The following is a 6,432-nucleotide window of genomic DNA, read 5'->3' on the forward strand; positions in this document are numbered from 1 at the left end:
TATTTCATGTTTCCACTTAAGACCTTGAAATGCCCATCCGACAGGTGTGGGGGACTGGCTACCCCTAGTTCATGAAAGCTCACTTCCTCTTCTCTGCCTCTTGCAGGCTGCTTCATCTAATAGCCCCTTCTCAAAGAGAATCTCTTCTTCCTTTGGAACCCTGCTCAACTATAATCTCAAACCCCACTGATGGGTGATGTCCTGAAGATTCTCTTAACTGGATATCTGAGGTCTGAAGGACCAAGGCAGGAGCTTTATATAATGTTTAAAAATACTGTAGCTAACAGACTACTTGGCACATAGGTGTTTCATAAATATTTGCCCAATTAAATACTGGATTTTGGAAGAAAAGACACTCTCTCCACTTGACAGTCACTAATATAGATATTATGCCACAGGATGCCACAAGAGTGGAATTGGGCAGACCCCTAGCCCCCACCCCACACCATTATCACTTGATTTTTTTTTTTTTTTAAATCTTCACTACTTTTCTTTCAGGATAGAGATTCTAAGTTGACCTAAATGGTTTGAGATGAAGTCTCTTCCCTCAAATGGAACTTTTAAATTGTGCCATCTACTTCTTGTTCTTCCCTTCTGGATAAAGTCAAGTGGTAGGGCAAAGGTGTCAAGGAAGGCTCTGGCCCCAGGGAAGGCTGGTGGGCAAAGGTTGCAGGATGGGATGGATTCATGGCTGTTCTGAGCTGTGGAAGTGGGAGTTGCCTCCCCTCAGCTGCTCTGCGGGGTGCATATAAAATCTCGGCAAACAGTCCCTGTGTGCTTATAAAGCCTCAGGTCACTGACAATTGCAGTGCTCATTTGCTGTGGCCAATTTAGCGCTAATAAGCTAAAACTGGGCTTCAGGGATTTGTTTCCATGGCATGTAAACTCACTTTAGAAACACATTTCCCAGCCAGAGATTGCAACCTAATAGATTTTTTTCCCCTTCTCCATTTTTGTAAACTGACTTGTAGCTCATTTTGGAAGCATTTCCCTATTAGCCAAATCACCAAGGCCATTTTTGTCAGCACCTGAGCTCCACCAGGGGGCAGCTACCCAGCCAGCCACATCTGCAGAGACTGGGGCTGGAGAAACACCAGAGCCCCAGCTTTGCCCCCGGCTGGGCAGTGTGGGGATGTACCCCATCTTGCTGGGCAAACTCACTTCTGCCAAACTGAGTGGCTTTTGCATGTGTGCAGCAAACTTGGGCCACATATTTGTCCATATGGATGCTGATGCAGGCCCAAGGTCAGGGGACCCATACAGGCCTTGGTGCTGCTTTCTCTGAGGACCTCTGCAGGCTGACCCCTGAAGACACCCATCTGTAGCACACTTAGTGCCTCACACATGGCAGATACCCACCCTGTACTGGAAAGGCCCCCCTCCATGCTTTGAAAAAGCTGTGGATTATTTCAGTTCACCTTGAGCCAGAAAAGTCACTCCATTTGTGACTTGGTTCTTGGTGACTTGGAACCTCAAATTCCCTTATCGTGGCAAAAGTTCCTCAAACATGGGACCTCACAGCTCCCACATATGTGGAACAAAACAGAAAGGGGACCATATTCTACAGGCACAAATGTCCCTCTCTCCCTACATATAGTTCTGGTGGATTTAAGAGACCTCAAAGTCACACTGTGGTCACCTGTCCTGCTTAGGCCCCATGCTGTCAGATTTGTCTGAAATTAGAAGTCCCTGGTGTTCCTTCCATCCTCTCTTGAAGCCTGGAGACACAGAAAGAAAGGATCCTAGTTCCAACCAAAGCAACATTTTCCCAGAAATTTGGCAGGTACATGGCCTCTCTGTCCCTATGGGCTGATTAGGAAATGCAGTCGCCTATTTGTTTGTGATGTGCCAGAACCCTGTTAGGAGCTTGATCATACCTTGGAAGTTCTGCCAAAAACTTCTCTCTAGTTCTGGGCACAGCCATTTGGAGACACCTTTGGGGCCAACTTTCTTTCATTACATTCAGCTAAAATGCAATCTGTCCTGAGGGAGAGTACAGAGAGATGGGGGATGGGATGCCGTGGGATAAGTCACAGCTGAGAGCCCAGCTCCACATTCTCAGTTCCTGTCAGAGTGTGGCTGCAAAATGGTGATTCTTTATTACCCAGGAAATGGGTAACAGGTCCAGGGTGCAGGCTAGTCACTCATCCAAGAGCTGCAGGGATGGTGGCCAGTCACCCAGGCACTACAGTGGTCACAGAAATCTGCCCTTCTGAGGTGGTGCTGGTCCTCTAGCCTGGGAGCCAGCCTAGGACTGAAAATGTCTGTTATTGTCCCTGGAGGAAGGTTTCATTGTATGTTCTGTGTGTGAGAGAGAAAGCTGTTTATGTCTTGCTGGGATTCTTTTTATTTTTGATTGGCTTTCCTGGAAGTTGAGAGTAGAAGAGTGACTTCCAGAGGCTGAGGAGGGTGGGAAGGAGGAAGAGATGGAGAGACAGTGGCCAACAGGTACAACATTACAGTTAAATAGAGGAACAAGTTCTGGGATTCTTCAACCATTTCCTAATCTCCTAAGTTTCATGCAAAATACACAGATTACACTGGAATCACATGATTTGCTGTAGACTAATTCTGGCAGGTGCTCAGCCTCTCTGTGGCCTCCACTTGAGGCCTTCTCTCATTGCCCCTCACCCACTGGGAAAAACCCAATAATTGCCAGGGCACAAGCTGCCTCCTTCTTTCCTAATGAATAATGGCAGGAGCCAAATCCATCTCTGCCCGTGAAGAGCAGAGCTCACCCCAGGTACTGCTGAAAGGAAACTGGCACATACAACAAGCACCTGGTGACCAGATCCCCCTTACGAAGGGGGGGCGGGGGGCTCTCTTCAACCCAGCTGGGAGGCAGGCACTAGATTTTTGCTGGGTGGATGGAGAGATCCCTGCACAAAGAGGAAGGCCAAGTCCTCATGAGGGGTTTAGGAAACATGCAGTGTCTTTCTCTGATCTCCAACTGCCAGACTCGCTCTCTATAGGCAGTGTGGTCTCATTTAAAGAAAAATAAGTCCTATTGGGCCAGAAGTTGGAAGGACTGTATGTTGTTAGATCCCTGGCCATTGGCAGGGAGTATCAGTCAGGCAAATCATTTTCTACTTTTGTGTTCAGTTTTTCTCCAGTTCTGACTCTATCCCATCCCCATTCACCCCTGAAAAATGGTGGCAAAAATTACTTCCTTAGGAGAATGGGGTGGAAATGGGTCACATGGTTGGTGTATGTGGAATCCCATAAGGGAAATGGGCCATATATGTAGGTATCATCTCAGGGCAACCAGAGAGACAGGTAGATGCTGCTGCTGAGAGGTGATGAGGTTGGTGGTAGCCCTGAAATGCTTTTGGAACGAGGCTTGGTTTTGTCAAAGCCACATAGTTTTGGAGGTTCTTTTTGGGCATATTTAAAGGAGAGCATTGGCCAGATGACAAGAGCTAAGGTTGAAACATTGGCAGCATGACATGTGGAAACACTAAGGACCTGGAAGGATGTCTATTCTGAAGGACACAAAAGTAAGTTCTTAAGCATTTTGAAGGGACTGCTGCTTAGGAGAAGGAGCAGAGTTATTTTGAGTAATTAATGACAGGTGAACATTGAAAGGAGCCAAAGTTAAAAAAAAAAATACCCCCACAAAACTTAATGGAAGATATTTCTGACCACTAAAATTGCACAATTTTCCAATTCGGTGAAAAGGAATATGGATTGAACACTGACCATCAAATGAAACCTTTATGATCTGAGTCATAAATCTATGGTTTTCTCATGTTAAATCTAAACCTTCTGACAACTGTTCTTAAATTACCACCTGTCTAACAACTAATCTACATCATTGTTCAAGGAAATTTGCTTGTACACTCTGCAGACAATTTAATCACGGTGTTCTTCCCCACTCCCATGTGCTTCACCATTCAAGATGCCTTTGCTCCCTCTGAATGTGATATTTACATTATACTTTAAAAACCTTGGCTTAGCCTTACTGATTTTTGCTTGATCAATTTTTCTGAGCCACTTCCTTATATATTTAGTTAGTGTTGAATGTACCTCATTGCCCCATTGTTGATTTTTAGTGGTCAGTTCTGTTTATTCTGTGGAGTGTTGTGGTGGATAGGACTCAGGGTGGTTGGTGTCCTAAACAGAGAGGGTCATCCATGAGATTGGGCCCTGTGGCCTGGGGTGAATTCTGTAGGAATCCTGACTCTTACTTTGCAGTTGTAAAATTGAAACCAGAGTATTTGTATATCTTTTCTCTTTCTCTATTTCGTTCTCTTTCTTTGGTACCAGGGAATGAACCCAGGGGGTGCTTAACCACTGAGCTACATCTCGGCTCTTATTATTTTTAGAAATAAGGTCTCACTAAGTTGCTTAGGGCCTCACTAAGTTCTGAGGCTGGCTTTGAACTCGTGATCCTCCTGCCTTAGCCTCCCAAGCCGCTGGAATTACCAACGTGTACTGCTGCGCCTGGCTCATTTGTAATATTTCTGTTTCATTTTAAGCCACCTTACATTGATTATTTCATATACCACAGCTACATCAGTCTCTAATAGTTGTGGTCTCCTGTTTTTTTCTTTCCTAATATCACTAGACCACTCAGAACATTCTAAAATGCTCTTTCTTGCTGTTGAACTTCTCTCCTATGAGTCCTCCACTTACTTAGGATGCAGGCCCAGGTCTCTTCCTGCCTGCTCTAAGCAGCAGTTTAGACTCTCCACTGTGTTATGTGTCATTATCTTATTCATTCCTCTTCTATTCTCTGTATCCTTCCCACTTCTCTAACCTGAGGGTGTTTAGCTGGATCTCTTCCCATGAAGAATTAAAGTGAGGAAAGCTGTAAGTAGAATGTTGATCAAATCACTTCAGTGTGGTTCTTAATGGATGATATATTATAATATTAACAGCAAAGCATTACCATAGCTGTTATGCTACTTTAATGATTAAAGTCCTCAACTTAGATAGCAGGTCTGGGGTCAATAAGAATTCAGTCTGTCCTTGAGTGACCTCTGCTGGTTGATTTAGGATAAAGTCTCATTAAAACCTTTAGATTAAAAAGTAGAAAGGAAATTCTGAAATGACGGACAAAGAAGCCTCTAATATGGAATTCCGGTCCATCACTCTTGTCGGGCCTTAGTGCACGTGCTAAGGCACCATGAAAATCAATTACTCCTCTTTGAGCCTAAGGAAGGGAGAGGGCAGGGATTTTTATGAAGGACTTACACAGGAAGAAAGTGACTGTCAGGAAAGTTAAAACCACTTACCTAGGACCACATCGCTAGTGAGTAGTAGAACCAGGATTCCCCAGAGCAGTCCCATCCTCAGCCCAAGCTTCACTCTGTCCTGAAGTTTCCCCACCTGCCTCCCTCCAGGTGACTCCTTCACCACCAGAGATGTTGGGATGGTAAATGAGAGTGCATGAACAGGTCCTTATATAGGGGTTGCTTGGAGAAAAAAGATTCCATGTAAGGATGAGATGTTACTATCAGCTCATATCCATAACAAAACAAGGAACCTTCTCTAATCTTCCTTTTAGTGTGGCCCAGGAACTAAGCCTTTGTTCATTTGTAACAGTTTTCTCTACTAATTTAGGTCAGAAACCTAGCTTTCGTTTCTATAGTCAGTTTGCATCAGGTGTTTGGCAAATCATCTTGGTTATAAAATTGTGAAGAAAATACATGTCAATACCCCCAAAGAGTAATACTAAAACAAGTACCCAGCTGCTGCCCTGGGTACAACAATGTTTACCCTCTTGTACCTGCTGTTTAGGAGTTTGGTAGTCGAGGCAGAGCTGCCAATACAAATGCTTCCCAGGTATGAAATGGGTAGTGGGGAAGAGAGCAGGAGGTAAACTCATGGAAAAGATAGAATGCAAGTTTCCAAGAAAGGTGGGGCTTAAATAAGCAAAGGGAGGTGGAACACCTAGTCAAGGGGTGATAGGAGGAATATACAGAGACAGGAGGCAAGTGGCCTGCTTGGGAAGCTGGAAGTAGACCTCATTTTTTTGTTGTGGGTAGAAGTGGTAGATGAAGGACATGAGGCCAGAGAAGGAGACTGAGACCAGACTGTAGGGTTTGGGGGAACAGGTGAGGGGATTACTTCGTGAAAGGGGTGACAGATCCTCCTTGTGACTTGGGGGGAGAAAAAACTAAAAAGTATGGATGTGTTTTTTTGGCACAGACGCCAGAACTGAAAACCATTCATAGACCTTGCCTATGAATGTTAATTTATGTTTGAAAGGAAGTTAAATATCAGTTTATTAATCTTTCTCATTATTCATCTCTACTGCAAGCTAGGCACTGTGCTGAGCACTCTATAGGCCTCATCTCACTTTACCCTCTAATTTCCTTGTGAATGGATGTCATTGTTAACCTCATCCTACAGACGAGCTATTTTAATATCCTTGAATGTACCCATGAACTTGTGAACTAGCCATATACTTTAAATGTTAAAATGATG

The sequence above is a fragment of the Marmota marmota genome, unplaced genomic scaffold (genome assembly GCF_001458135.2).
Source record: "Marmota marmota marmota unplaced genomic scaffold, marMar, whole genome shotgun sequence".
In the NCBI taxonomy this organism is placed as follows: domain Eukaryota; kingdom Metazoa; phylum Chordata; class Mammalia; order Rodentia; family Sciuridae; genus Marmota; species Marmota marmota.